The 16,567-nt window shown below is 38.6% G+C and overlaps 1 protein-coding gene across 4 annotated transcripts in view; it reads right to left on the reverse strand.

The window, feature by feature from the left end:
- LOC124303782 (uncharacterized) overlaps nucleotides 1-15,988 on the reverse strand; it is a 40,096-nt gene extending 24,108 nt beyond the window's left edge. Inside the window, exons 1-3 of one of the 4 annotated variants that reach the window (XM_046761428.1) lie at nucleotides 15,347-15,807; nucleotides 15,040-15,168; nucleotides 14,616-14,752 (exon numbers count right to left, since the gene is read on the reverse strand). The gene's annotated coding sequence lies outside the window, so the exon portion shown is untranslated. Of the gene's footprint in view, nucleotides 1-14,615; nucleotides 14,753-15,039; nucleotides 15,320-15,346; nucleotides 15,808-15,869 lie in introns of those variants that run through there. The other 3 variants (XM_046761431.1, XM_046761429.1, XM_046761427.1) reach the window with 3 other exon arrangements.
- Nucleotides 15,989-16,567: the final 579 nt, after the last annotated feature.

The raw sequence follows: 16,567 nt of genomic DNA on the forward strand, positions 1-16,567 counted from the left end.
AAAGAAGAGAAAAAAAAAAACGTTACCAAACGTGTAAATTATAAACTATAGCGTAAAAATCTTTCAGAAAGATTTGAAAATTCTCTGTTTTGATTTGCCGGTAAATTTTGTCCTTCTTTTTTCGCTTGAACTTTGAGAAAAGGAAAGGAAGAAATCTATCAAGTATAAATTGACACGTTAAACCCCCAGCGATTTGTAATTCGTTCAAAATTGTAGGGGGATTGAAAATTGTCGAGTAATACATGTGTATGTACCTACATACGTCAGATAAATAACACAGTGCGTAGGTAGGTATACAGAGTATAACACACGCAATAAACTTGTTAAATCGTATGAATCTTATAGTTACCAAGGCATACGTTACACGCAAACGATACAACAACAACAACAAAAACAATAACAATAATAATACCTATAGCAATAATAAATGGTATACAGTTGTATGTACACACAGAGTTCTCCACCTATACCCGCAATATCTTTGCGAAGACAGGAAATAGCTGCTTTTATAGAGGCCCATGTCAGGTATACCTAAACGTAACCGGCAATTTGTGGCATCCGGAAATGAGACCCCGCGATCGAATAATTCATTTCGCAATTGCAGGAATAAAAAAGATGTACAGTACGTTACGTAGGGATCCATAGTCCTTTAGTTATTACCTACTCTACACGTACTCTATAGTGTCACAGTCAATTTATTGAACCGTTTCTTCCCATTTCTTTTACCGATCGTACCTGAAAATGAGTGAATTTCTCCACTCGTCCTAATTTTAAGAATCTGCAGGATCGATTTTCAATGTTGGTCGATAATTCTGTTTGAAATGTATAGAATTCCGATCTATTCGTTCCCATTTTGTTTTTGTTTCTGTTTTTTCTTTTTTTTTTGTTTCGGCACGAGTATCTGGTAAATCTAAAAGTACCTATACTCGGAGGACCGTTGCGCGATTATGCTCGTTTGAATTATGGTAGCGTTTAAGTGGGAGGACATTATGCCGCGTGAGGGAATTCGGCGTATCTCGAATCGCGATCTGCGTTAAATTGACGGGGCTCTTTGCCTCGCGTTATTAACATCTTGAGATTCTAATCAGAGTTGCGTACATTAATACGACACGCTTGTTTGTGCGGTACCCGGTCTCTGGGTAGGAGAAATTATACAATTACGGATAGAATTGCAGATTTAATACCGCATCGCGTTAAACGTATAAAGCTAAAGTAGTTAATCGTTCTTAATACGGTTGTAGAAATATTCTATTTTCTAATACGACCCAAAATAAATATTCCCCCGTCCATGATTGTCGACAAATTTAATACACGAGTCACGCGTGCCATCCGGAGGAATCGTCTGCGGCACCGAGACTGCGGCCAGACAAACCTGATGATGCACTTTACCTCCAGTTCCTTAAATACCCTGCAACGTCGTCGTGTCTGCTGTACCGTAAACGGGGCAGTGCACCGGCTTAATATGCACCTTACACCGTATTATAAACACACACGTTGAACGCCGTATACGCACTGCGCTTTGTCTATCGTGGAAACGTTTGTTATACAGGCGCGATAATTGATAATAAGTGAGGAAAATGCGTGGTGAAAAATTTATGCCTGTGCTTGTACCAAATATTGTACAAAATACGAAAAATATTCTTGTAAGACTGTACGAAATGAAAATTGACTTTCTATGACTGTGATCAGGAACAGGATTCGCTAGAAATTTGTTAAACATTTATCGATTATACTACATTTCTCGCAATCCCGCAACAATCTTCAAGACCTTGATTGTTGGAAAGATACCAATTTTGTTTAGTCTTTCTGGCAACTGTAACAAATGAAATTTTTCTCAGTTTTCTGTCAATCAATTCAGAATTATCACACGGGAAGAGTAATCTAATCACTGTTGTATGAAATTTTATTCGATCTCGAATTTCCAAAATCTAATTTCAAATTCGTAATCAGCGACCCTAAAAACCGTAGAATAATACCTTGTTACAAAAGATGACTCGGCACAATAATGTCTAATTCATAGGGTTAACCGCTGACAGGTAATAAGAGTAAAATTTCCTCCCTCCCAAAAAAATCTTGAACTTTCGGAGCACACTGTAAGGATTGAAGCCCTTCAACGTTAATTTTCATTTGTTTAGTTCCGTTTAATTAATATCATAACACAAACATTTCATGAAACATTCAATTCGAAATTGTTTGAACTAGAATAAAAAATATAAAATAAAATAAAAAAATAAAAAAAATCTCGCTAGCTTTCGTCATTGTGTTTAACACCGTGCTTACATTACACATATACCGTACATACATCATTTATCTGCAACCACGTTGTTAATTTTTTGTCCCACCGGAGAACCGGTAACCGGCAGAAGGTTCGATCACCGTTTACGTTCGGTTAATTCAACACATATTATCTACATGTATATAGGCGATTCTATGTTTATGTAACGTCCACGTGTCGATTCTCCCATATCGTGCGTCAGACTAACTGCGCAATCGGCTTGCAATTAATACAAACATATGCTGCACTCCGTGCATGCGCAACGGTGAAAGCTTATGGTGTTACTTTTTACCTGCGTATTCATAATTATCGGTGAATTTTCAAAGTAAATATCGTGGGGATTTTTGTATCGCGATTGTGAAATATATAAATATATCTACTTTGAAGAGATTGCTGTTTGTCGAAAATCGATGTGTTTGATTAATTTTATTACCAGATAGTCGTACGTCGACTAATTTTCACATTGTTGTATTATTAAGCTACGAGGATCTCTCTAAATATACCTACAAAAATGTAAGGCAACGAAATTATAAGGAAAGTCTTATTATTTCATTAAAAATTTCTCATCAAAATTGTTAAAGAATCTAGTAAATGCCTCAAGTTTTTCCTCTACAGTCGATCATTTCATTCGTAGAACTATTTTCTACAAACGCAGTGAAACGGAATTTCTTTTCGATCAATGGTCAATTTGATATTGCCATTTGTTGATCATGTAATCAATGCAGATGCAAATGTTTAGTAAAATTAAACACTTTACGATCCCAGCAGATACACAAAAAAAAGTACATCAGTCAATTTGTAGAGAACAGTTTTCTCAAGAAAATGAGCCATCGTGAAACTAAATCGAACGAATCAATCAGACCTTTAGCAATTTTGAAAAGTACTTTGAAACGAAGGATCAATGTATTTAAGCGTTTGCTAATAGTTCCAGCATTTGTTCATTTTTGTAGATATTTTGAAAGAAAAAAATTTGTTTCGCGCGTTATTTAAATGGGAAATTTCAAATGGCCAGCGAAACCTTTTAAAATTGAGCTAAGAATTTTACCAAACGTGAGAATTTTTTTCTCGGTAAACAGGTCCTTTCAACACCACAGATTCCATAGGTTATTTTTTTATTTATTTTTTTTTTCGGCTCACCCTAAACTACATCCAGTGATAAAGTTAACAAGACGTATTGATATTTGGCCAACTAGCTCCTCGATCTCTGCAAATATAATCCCACGCGTCTCTCTCTCTCTCTCTCTCTCTTTCTATCCCACGGGGTGAGAATAGATAGAAGGAAAAAGAAAAAGAGAGTTCTAATTTAGTGCCGGGTACATCGAGGAGGTACAGTTAGCCTCAAACGAAATACAAATTTTCTAATTTCATATTCAGCGAGGTATCGGTTACGATCGTATGACGAGGCGGATACCGATCGTCGTGTCTGAAACACGCGCGAGTTTGACGCTCCTGAAAAAATTACCATAAGTCTCGGTGATTCTGTGTATAATATAGCACACCTTACAAACGCGGTGCAGATCCACCGTCTCTGCAGCATGCCGAGCGGATGATTTTGGTCGGAGAACTGTGGGCAGCAGATTATTGTGCGCACGTACGTTACACGTACACGCGTGTATCGACGACACGAGGAGGCAATGCGCGTGTATAAAGCCCGAGGCGAGTGGGCAGGGCCGCGAACAGGTGTTAATACTTTACTGTTAACAAAAAAATCACCGACGTAGGCAACGCGTATTATCCGTACCGCCACGTATGTATCACCCATACCCGGCAATGATCGTAAAGTCTGCCCGAGCTGCTGCAGCGAGATCTGCTGTCGCGGCTCGATCTCACAATCGGTAGATATTGCAGGCGTGTATGTCTGCGTATACGCGTATGGATGGGATGGGTGTCGGGTGTGTTGGAAAAACGAGGAAGGGAAGAGAAGGGACGGAGAAAAAGGAGGAAATCGACGACGGTGTATAATCGTGTGCATCACGTTCGTTGGGATTTAAAAGCCTTGAGCTTGCGTTGTAATGCGAACCGCTGTACGTCGCGTGTTACAAAGAAAAAAAAAAAAATTCGTACAGCGATTGGTCGATAAAGAATAAATTTTTGAATTTAAAAATATTTACGCGTTGCAGAGGATGATTGGAAACGAAAGGAAAAGATAATTTGAACTTGAAACGATTTTTGAGTTACTGTAACAATTTTCCGGGACGCGGTTGAAATTCCGAATTTGAAAAGTTCCGGGAGCGCCAAATTCCGAAATCAAACTTCGGAGAAACGCGTCAAAGTTTCGGATCGTCCGAATTCCGACGCTCAAAGTTTCGAAATTGAGAAGATTTCAACAATCTGAAACATCGAAATTCTGCACGATCGAGGACTTTGAATTCTGGGAATTTATGGTTTGAAGAAATTTCACCAGTTTCAGCTTTTTTTGTTTTGGATTTTCCATATTTTTAAGTTTGGAATTCTGGTTTTTTTTTGACGGAATTTCACTCTACGGAAACTTTATTTTTTGGAATTTCGCTCTATCGGAACTTTGCTCAAACATAAGAGTTTAATTTCTTTACTTCAAGTTCCACGACCAAATAATTCGGAATTAGGAGCTTTCTAAACTTTTGCAAATTCGGAGCTTCAACCCTGCTCCAATTCGGCGTATAAGTTTATTCGTTTTGGTTTATTTTATCCAATCAACCTACAACGCAACCTCTTTGTACAGTCTTCGTATCTTCCAATTTTCGAATCACGTTTTGACCACAGCAAAGCAAAACATACTCGTAATTACATAACTTTCAAATTAAACTTCTTTGAAATCGCTAAAAAAAAATTCACAAAATAACAATTTCTTTACGTTAACTCCACCGACATTTTTGGCGCAAAAATATCATAATCTCCAAGGCTACGCAACCGCTTTCAACCGGAATCTCCTTTAAAATACCCCGTCACAGCAACCACACCGCAGTGAATCAGTATCGTATTGCACGTTATCATGAGATACAAATTATTCTATAATTACAAGCCCAGTGCGTTAATATAATATTAAACCTAATCGTTTTACAATTTGTAATCGGAACGGTGACAATTTGCTTTATACAACATGCAATCGGGACGTGAACCGGTATAACGTACGTGTACGTGCGTAACATATACATGTACAATTCGTATACACACACTAACAGAGGACTTTACAGTCGGTACGTTTGTAACCCAATGACTCGTATCGCTCAACTTTTTGCCGGGTTAATAGCCGCGCGTTCGGTTTTACGCTCGTATAACATACACGCGTCCATAGTACAAATACACACACACACACATGCGCACATACGTATATGTGTGAGATGTATTTACCTTCTCTTTTTGATATATTACACCGTGTATACTGCCGCTGTGTAGGTATATCCGCTGATGGCTGCGGGAACTCTTCGCCTTATGTAACGTTATATTTGTATAATGTTAATATGTATGTATAGGTACGTACATACATTTTCAACGATCATCGGGGTTGATGCTGATATGAATCACTCAATTGGCATGTCGGCACTCTTGTTATACGTTATACATAACATACTACATATTACAGGCATAAGCTACGAATGAAAGAAGTATAAAAGAAAATCAAGAGCTAGCTCACGTTTGCACGCGTGCAGCTACTACATGTGAACAAGTTCGAATCCGCGGAGTGAAAACAAGAGAGAAAAAAAAAAACAAAAAACCAAACGAATTTTTCAAATACATCGTACAAATCGGAAAATCTCGCTTCTAATCCCATTTTCTTCATTCGACGAAGGGTATATTTTACAGTAGTCAACTGATTCAATTGTCGGATAATGTAACATCTACAATTGTAATCGCACGAAACAGTTGATTACGGTGATGGATTTTGTTTTTCTTTCCGATTCGAATAATATTTCTATCTGTTGACAAACAAAAAAAAAACAAAAAGAAAAAAAAATCCAGATACAAATCAGAGAAAAATAAATATGATATATAAATTATGGATTTCGCGATGTGAGAATTGATAAGAAAAAAAATAATTACGGTTTCAAAGTACACCTCCATTGTGTAAAAAATGTGTAGTAGAGGTGTACCATATAAAATGGTATGTTACATTAATAATAAAAAGCAAAAGAACCGCGTCGATGTTAAAAAGTGCAGGTTCATTGGACAAAAAGAGCGCGAAACGCGTTATGTGCCTTATTGTGTTACATGTATACATATATACTTCGGAATACAAATAAAGCCGTCCTGGTTTACACGATGACGATGATTTTAGTAGCGCGCGAGCGTGAAAGCCACGTGCCTGCAGTAATCGTGAAACTGAATGGAATTTGCACAGTTTTGCTACGGATGTTTAAGTAGTCGTCGAGTAGCTGTATATTTACGCCCGCCTCGTGTGTATACAGCTGTAAACGTATAATATAATACAGATGTATACGTCAGTTTGCGGATGTTGAGTTAACGTTGACCGGTGGTTAAAAATAAACGATCATAATGGTCATTGTGTAAGACGTACCGGCTGCTGCAGCGGGTAACTGTTTAACTCGATTATACAGTACAAGCCAAACAAGCCGCCATTGTGGACTAAGGGAACGGTATAACGTAGATAACTAGCCATCTTCATTGTTTAAATCGAGCGTGTAGGGACAATTGGTTATGGGTGTCGAGATCGGTTCGCGCAAGAGTGCCCATGCGTTTCTTATGCCTGTCAATTATGTTGCATCAATAATCGATTCGGCCTTTTTTATCCGCGATCGCGTTCTTCATTTTTCTCTTATTTTCTCAGCTCCCTTTCAGCGCTTCGTTACGCGGATTTCGAATGTATTTGGTAATTGACGTGGCGGCGATTTTTCTCTCACTCTCTCTCTCTCTCTGTGTACGTACGTTAAGAAAAACGGAATTTACTCCGGGAAATTCTTCCTTCGCGTGAAGGCGGATTGGAGAAATCCTTTACACAACGCGAGCGTGTCTTACGCGTTCTTCCACGCGTGTTTTTCGTACGCAAAGTAACCGTTTTTGTAACGATCGAGTGAGTCGGCGAGTGCGCGTGCGCGGAGAACCGAAACGAGCGCGTTCGAGTCGCGCGCATGCGCCGTCGCGGGCAAAGCTGACGTTACGCGAACCTAACCTAAATTTCGTACTTCGTGAACAAACGATCTTTTCAACTCGCGTGTTTGCTAGATTCGTCTTCAACTTCACCCACGACTTATATCGCAAACTTACGATCGGCCAGAAAATACCGAGTTTGCTTCCTTCTTACACAATATAATATGTATTTCAAACTGTTAGCTTTGCGAGAAGTGCCGGGTCGATGGATGCATCGGACTGCTTCACCGAGAATCGCAATGGCTAGCATACATATTACATGCTCTGGAAGACTAATAAGTCACGGTCCACGTATGCCTGACGTAATTAAATAATACCGACAAGTTGTAGCACCGTTAGGTATATATGTATAACATACATCCATCCCGACGCGATATAATATTCTAAAAAACAGTGTTAATCATTTCAGACATCATTTGTTCGCATCGTTATTTATATATAGTGTGAATTTCTAACGACCGAATGTTCGGTCATCTGCTATTGTTTAACGCGCATGCGCTACAATCCGAGAGCAGTTGTTTGTCAGGATGACCAAACGCAAAAATTTTCACATCTGTCGGTGTTAAACTCAATTCCGAGCGACAACTGTGAAAATTTTTCAAATTACGTTCGTGACGGTTGGTCACCCTGAGAAACAACTGCTCTCGGATTCTAGCGCATGCGCGTTAAACTATAACATACGACGGACAATTCTGTCGATAACAATTCACACTGTGCACAGTTTTCAGAAACAGTTATTGCTATATGTTGTACAAAAATTATGGGGCAAATGAATCTCTTCAGTATTTCATCTGCCAAAGGAACAAATTATGGACCGAAGAATAAAAAGTCTGTGAGTCCCTATCGAGAAACGCGATAAATTGAATAAACCGATTTGTCTGTTGACCGTGACTAAAGATAGGGAAGAAAAAAATTGCTCATTTCACCGTAAAAAAATATTCGCTTATCAGTATTATTATAATATTCCGGAGCTGCAGCGGTATACCCAATTTTACAGTATACAATAAAACTATGTATGCTCGCATTAGCAGGAAATTTAATAGCTTCTTCAAGACTGTTATTATCCCAATCGCTTATAAAGGCTCTGCCGAAGACCCGACTTGCGTCCTTTAACACAGTCAGAAGCCACTACAGATCTGAAGCATACATTCGCAGTACGTGATGCTGAACCCTCACGGGCAAAAACCCCAACTTGGTTGTGAATTCGCACTCCAAACTCGCGGATAATACTGGATTCCCGTAAAAAAAAGGTCGAGGGTTCGATAAATTCACACCCAAGTTGAGGGTCTTTTTTCCGCAAGGAAATTAATCGCGACACATGTCGAATGTATTGAGATTTACAGCCTATTGCTTCGTATTACCACGATTTTTCAGTTAAATTATAACTACGAAAAATACGGTTATGTTTTTATGCTATTTAGAGAAATAATTATTTCAAAATGGCAATCAGTGCAAGGATTGTCGTAAAAATTAAAATCTCGACCGCACGGTTTTCTCACACGTTTCATTTTAGTATACATTCGCGTTTAATTGAACGATCGTTGCATAAAATTTAACTCACGTGTATAATATTGTACAATTCACACACGAATATATTCGTATAATATATTGTGTATACATTTAAGTTATATGGACTATATATATTGTAAGCGCGAGGATCAAGAGATAATATCCATGGAGATAAACTTGTTCGAATTGATATACGTAATCTTGGCCCCGTTACACCAAATTAATTTAACATTCCATTTACGTCGCGGTGTCTGCCGGCTTTGTACATAGTAGGATATGTGCGTTGAAAACATCAGCAAAATATATTGTTCCGGCTTACATCAAAGGTCCGAGAAAAAAAAAAAAAAAACTATATATATGGGAAAAAACTTAACCTCAACGGTATAATAACATAAATTTTTACACGTTTTATCCAGCTCCGTAAAATATTGAATTCACAGTTCGATACGCGTAGAAAATAATTGTATTCTACTATTTTGAATGGTTGAAAGTTAATGATTAAAAATGATAATACGTAGATGTGAAAAAATGTATAAAATTATAATGCAAATAGATAAACAGATCAAATCAGATTCCGTTAGAAAAATGTCTCATCGTTGATTTGTATAATTAAAACAATTTTTGCATAAATATATAATTACACAGGCCTGCAACCAGAAAACTATACAAACTTTTCATACTTTTTCTTATAGATTTTCACTCATTGAAACCGGGAATAATACTCAAAAAGCTTCAACACGTCAGGTTTTTTCGTCAACTCGTATTTACGGTTTCATTTGTTAAACACATTTTACAAAAAATTCGTTTGTTTAATTTTATAAGAAATATCGTTTGGTTCAATGTAATAAAATGGTACATTTTTCGTTATTGTTATGCATTTTTTTTTTATGCAACCACCACGTATTTTGCAAGAATACTGTATACATGACGGAGGAAAATGGAAGTCATTTTTGGATTCAGGACACCCGAAAACATTATATTCACCAAAAACATCCCATGCAGCTGAAAAAACATATTTTTTTGTAGACCTGTATTGTTATTATGCATACTTTCCCACGTTTATATTTTAGGCGTTCGGCGTTGCGGGGAATTTTTTATTAAGCCATCTTCGCGATATATTGCAATATTACATACCGAATGACCTATATACACGCCATACAGAGGAATGTTTAGATAAGAAAACCGGACTCGCGACGCGTGGACACGCGTTAAACTCTCCGAGTCTCGGTAACTTGTTAGGTATGTACATACTCGTATATGATAATAAGTGTGCCGAGAGAGTGATTAACTCATACAGAGGATCATCTACAGTAATATTCATTAATGCCTTAACCTTCCGGCTAACTTGTTTTCATTCTGAAATAAAATGCGAGGTCGATTCTATGCGAATTATGTGACAATGACTGACAACCTCTCACGTCGTTCGGCCGCATCGCCAGTCATTGTCACGTAAATCGTATAGAATCGAACTAGCATTTTATTCCGGATTGAAAACGAGTTAGCCGGAAGGTTAAGGCATTGATGAATATTACCGTAGAGCAGTCTGCCAGCAATGCAGAGATGTCGCGTAATTAAATACGATGTATACTCGAGTAGTTGAAGTTGATTTAGAGTAAAAATTACCGTGTAAAATTTCACACAATACGCGGGTGAAAAACCGCTGATTTTTTAAATTTAATTCAATTTTATGTAAACAACGGAAAAAGTAATTACTGAAGTAGTGACAAATTTTTATGGGGGACGAGTTGCTTCTTCAACTGCGGAACAATGAGTTTTACAATTAGATTAGGATTACTCGCAAAGAGACGGATCCCTAAAATTCGTGAAACTAACATCAGCTTATTGTTTTAATTAAAACTATCACAGAGTTTTTTTTTTTTTTTGTTTGTCAAATTTTAAAATCACCTTCACCGATGTACACTCATGTTAAAAAAGTGTCGAAACCAAGACGTAATGAAACTGAGTTTTAAATAGCGCACCTGAAGCTATAATATACTTAAATTCAACTTTTCAATTTCGGGTAACGAATTGGAGAAAATGTTAAGAGAATGAAATTCAACTGTAAACACCACATTATTTCAACTACATCATAAAAATATCATTGTCCTACCATTTCAGACCGAAAAATTCCTATTGCGGATCTGATTCCCATTAACGATAGTTCATTTCATTCGAAAATGATTTATCCACAGATAGTCTGAGTAAAATTGTGATTAGGATTGTATACATCGGGTTTTTTATTGCTAACTGACAAACTCAAGAACGAATCTGTATGAGATAATTTGTAGGTAATCGATTAACGAAGAAAATGAGCTATTCACTCAATCGTGTCAGATGGAAGAAAGACATTTTTGGGTGAAAAAACGATGAAATAATTCGACCTCTTTGACGTTGTTAAACAACAAGTTGTTTACAACTGAAATTCAAGGCTGAAACGTTTTTTTTTTGGATCACCGAGACCTTCTTGAATCAGATTCGACTTGATTTCATTTCATCCGACACACATTTTTGACTTGACCATACGTTCCACACATCCTGAAACGTGCAGGAAAATTTTCACCATCGTAAAGGGGCTGAATTACGCCGAGCATACAGCGTAACGCGTCGCGTAAACCGTTCGCGAACTTGCGACGCATCTAACGTTTATACAGTTATTCCGAGGAATAGAGATGCTCTGGCCGATGGATCGATCGGTCAGCTCGATCCACGATGATCGGCCGACCCTGGAGCCGCGGAATACGCGGAACGATGACCGATCGAAATATACGCACAGCTCCGCACGCGAGTCGTCGGTCCGCTCCAACGTCTTTGCGAACAATTGCCAACTTCCATGGAGTGGCACTGTAATGATTGTGAAAGGAAACGGTCAAACTCACGAGGAAGGTATCCCAGGTCGATATCTCCGATTTGATTTTTTTTTGCGATATGATATAGTAGAGTAAAAACTAAGCGACATGTATTTTCTTTTATCTGCCATTAAACAGTTTAAGGGGGTGAAGCAACCCTCAAAAGTAAGACATGTCACGGGGCGATTTGGCAGTTGCATAGTATTTTTCAATCAATCCAACTGAAAAAGTTTTTTTCATAACGAGAAATGAAAAATGCATTTTTCTTAGTTAAAAATGGAAAAAAATTACCAAATCGCCATTTGACATGCCTTACTTTGAAGGATGGTTTCACCCCCTTGAAGTGTTGAATGGCGGGTGAAAAAAAAAAAATACGTGTCGTTCAGTTTTTAGTCTACTATAACATGCTACAAAAAAACAGATCAAATCGAAGAGATCGACCTGGGATACCTTCTTTGTCGGAAGGAAAGCTGACGTACTTCGCCAATTTTCTTCATATGTTGGATAAGTAGGCGTGGTAGGAGTAAAATTGGCCCATTAACAAAAGGATTTTGATTCTAAAAAAATGTGAAGAAAACAATTTGCTTTGTTAAGAATAATTTTTGACGTATAGGGCCCATTTCTTCCCTACATCAAAAACCATTAGACACGTATTAATGTAACGCTAAATAATCGATTATTTTTCCTCAAAATCGGTTTTTCATATTTACTCCCATTAACGACGTAATTATCACATTCTTACTTACTATAAATTACCTATTGATACAGTAAGTGAAAGATGGGTGAATATTTTCACCCGAGGTTGAATGAAACTACAGGTTATCGAAAAAAACTTTTCCGCCATCAAGACTACATACCGGAATGTTTCGAATGCACCGTTTGAAAAAAATACGAAACGATCGATTGATGTATTAATTTTTACCGATTCAATCGACTCGCGTTCGATTATTTTGTTTTTCAACTCGTTCAATCGATGCATCGATTATTTTCAGCTTGGCGACCGTCGCTACTCCGCGTTACACATACGTCACGTCTGTCGCTCGGTTGCGGGTCACCCGCTAATCGGAATGCGAGCTCGCCGCCCCTCCGCGGCGCACAAACCGCGAGAATCGCACGTGGGGCCCGCCGCCCCCTTCTCTCTGCCCCCACCTTGACCCCTCCTTCGCCCTTTCGCCTCTCCGCCGCCCCCAAAGGTACAATGGGAATTTCGCCAGTCTCTAAACCCCGGCATCCGCTCTTGCTATCCTCCCTCCCTCCCTCCCTCTTTTCCCCCTGCCGGCCTGCAGCCTTCCAATGCTGCTGCCATGCACTTGCTCTCGATGGACCGCATTCTATCCCCTCCAATTTACTGCACCGAACTATATATTTCGTTTACTCATATATGCGTGCGCCATGCGGGAATGCGGCTATATAATACTTACTCTATGGGCGTGTTATTATACACTCGGTATTCCTCGTGCATTCGAATAATAAGTTGGACGGAAAAATTGACCGATCTGCTTGATATTATAATTGATATTGTCGCGAGAAAATTTTTTACACTGTACGATCCGTACTGATTTTCATTTTTTACGATAGTCGAAAAATGTATAGATTGCGGCTAAGAATAGAATGAAAATCTGTTTGTTTTTTTTTTTGCTGTAATCAGAAAATTCAGTATAGGTACACGTTGTACTGTTCTTTTGGGATATAGTCACTCGTGATGGATTTTCTCAATGACTGTTGGAGTAACTTGATGCTAGTGCAACGATAAAGTTACGTTGAAACTTTATTTAAATGGAAAAAAATTACGCGAACAACACCAAACATATTATGATTTCAATGATTGGATAATGTGGTAGATATTATCAAACTAAAACTATAATTTCACTGACAAGTAGTTATTTTAACATTTTCACACTTTCTTGTAATTGCAGCAATATTTAAACGTTAGGTACCATAAAACGGTAGATACTCATTCCACTATGATGTCCTGTATAAAAACTCTCAGAAAACAAAATTTCTCTCAGTGTAACTTATTTCTTTTTGCACCCTTCGTAACAATTATGAAACGTTAGATATTATTTTTAACTATTATTTTTAGTGAATTAATCCTACAGCGAATTGATTTGTAACCGCGAGACAAAATATATTCACCTAGAAATCGTTATGAAACTTCGAGAAATGAAGTCAAGTCAGTCTTTAGTTTAACTCGAGTCTTGCAATCAATCTAACGGTATTTATAATCCTTAATGGAATACCGAAGTTTCGAATTGTGGATATAGAACCCACTTTTGGGCTTTACTGTATACGCTATATAATATATGTAAAATCGAGGTCAGTAATTTAAAGTAACGATGATCGATCTACCTTCTAAATGATGTCGATCTTCTAGGTCCAGATTGCGAATATGACATACCAAAGGGTAAGGACGTACATAAATTTCAGTACAAAACTGAAAAGTTGAGACAACCTGCGATGATCTTGGAGCCTCGTGAAATTTCATCATGCATCCCGTGACGAATAGCAGAAGATATACGCGAAATTTAAAATCGTCTATAAAACCGAGTCAACTCATCATAATCGCACCGGTAAGTTGCTGAAACGTTTCGATCACTTGTCATCTCGCGATCTACAACTGTAACCATACTTATTCTCTGGTAATCAACGCCCGTCACTTGCTTGAAATCTCGAACTGTACGGAATTTCAGTTTCGCGCCCGCATACATAACCTATAAACCTACAACGAATTATACAGATTAACAGCGCTTGGTTGTTAATCGTGCAAACACAAAACGGTGCGTAACGGACCGGTTCGCAAAAATAAATTGGTGCAATTTCAATCTCTCTCTCTCTCTCTCTCTCTCTTTTTCGCTCTCTGTCTCTCTCTTTCTCTCTCTATCTCTCTCTTTTTTTCTTACCTCGTGAGTGCGGGCGCAAACGCGCTTCCTCGTTTTACCCGGAGCTGATCTGCGGCCTCGCGTGCCGCATACCGGCAGCAACGATCTTCAGCGGCTTCCTCTCTTCGGTATCGGCGTGTCTTTTTCACCGTGAAGATCTTCGTATCAGCGACGATAACGACGACGGCGACGACGACGACGATGATGATGATGATGATGATGATGACGATGATGGCGATGATGGTGATGGTTGTGGTATTTAAACGATTTAAGTCGTCGTCGTTTTGTATAATTTTATACCCCCGATTATGAATCCATGAAAGAAAGAAAGTATGAAAAATTACTATTTACTCATGTATTTTTGTTTTTAGCGGACGTCGTTTTCTTTCCTGAACAGGAATTAATTACTTCGATTCATCGTTACTAATATTACATTTATTATTACCTATGTAGGATATACTGATAATATATAATGCGGAGCACCGTAACTGCACACTTTGATTGTATGTATTTAAGAAGAATTATACGCAATATATTGATTTCCCCGGTGTAATGTATGTATGAAAGCCAAAAACTGAACAAGTATAACGAATGAATAAACAAATTGAGCAACGAACGAACGAATAAATCACTTCACATCACCGCCCGGGAGAAAAATTCGCTGCATAATTACCGCGGCAATGTATCGAATATACGTAACGTGGGTAATATCGCTACATATGTATATGTATATATATATGTATAATATATACCTGCACGTCTTCTACATATGGTATAACGTACGTTCCTGACAGTTGAACCGTGCGATTATGCGTGTAGCAATAACGTACCGTACACAGAATCGAATATTGCGTGATTCCCAACTACTGTCACAGGTGGAAGGAATAGCGGTGAGGGGCGGGGGGAGGAGGGGATTGGCAGAGGGAACGTAAGAATAATGATATGGGGCGGCGAAGGGGGCGGGGGTGGATCGGGGGTGGGTGATAAGGAGGTACTAAAAAAATCTGAAATACGCGGAGCGTGAGAAGCCCCCCGAATGATCGATCATTTATCAGAGTCCGTGTATAAAACGTGATATTATTATTATGCCGATGAACGCGTTTGCGATCGGTTATCGCAGAACGTCGAATATGTTATATCTTGTCTATAGTAACGTAGCCAGCGATATTATACGTATGTTTGTATATGTATATATATATACATATATAAAAGGGTGTAATTTGGCGTGTTTGTTATGTCGTAGGTATATGCGTATATATATACATATATACGTATATATATATATATATATATGCGTTTATAGACTCGGCACGACGGTCCTTCCGCGGCGGAGATCTTTCGTCGACTGAAGATTTCTCGATGGTCTACTTTGCTCCGGCGATCTTCCGTCACTACTACCTACCTCCGAGCACCTGTCTGTACGCCGCCGCTGGTGAGCGCTCGCTCACCTCCTTCGCCGCCGCCAGGGTGCCTCGAGGAGGAGGGGCAGGATGGCTCACGCCGACGACGACGACGGTAGGGCAAACAGCGAGAGGGCAACGACTTCCATCCTCTACTCGACGAGGAGCCGCGGCGGGCCCGCGAGCGGGGTTCAACATATTTAACCAAACACATATGACCGAGTCAATGGAACGGAAAGGTGAGGCGAGCTCTGAAGATTCCTTTTCCTCTCCCGGCCCATCTTTCTCTCCGTACTTATCTCGTTTTCCTTTTTTCTTCTCCTCCTCCTTCTTCTTCTTCTTCTTCTTCTTCTGTAACAGAGAAAAGCGTTGCGGTTATCTCACCCCCAATCAATTTCTGTTGCAGAGTCTAGACGGAAATCATTGATACGACTTACATATATAGGTCAGTTAGCATTCGTATCGCGATTTTGTTTTTTTCTTTCTGTTTTTGTTTCATTTTATGTTCTTGCTAGAGTGTTTCATACTATTCTGTACACAGGTACATAAGTGTATATGTATGTATGTATATAT

This window comes from Neodiprion virginianus, chromosome 4 (assembly GCF_021901495.1).
Source record: "Neodiprion virginianus isolate iyNeoVirg1 chromosome 4, iyNeoVirg1.1, whole genome shotgun sequence".
NCBI lineage: Eukaryota > Metazoa > Arthropoda > Insecta > Hymenoptera > Diprionidae > Neodiprion > Neodiprion virginianus.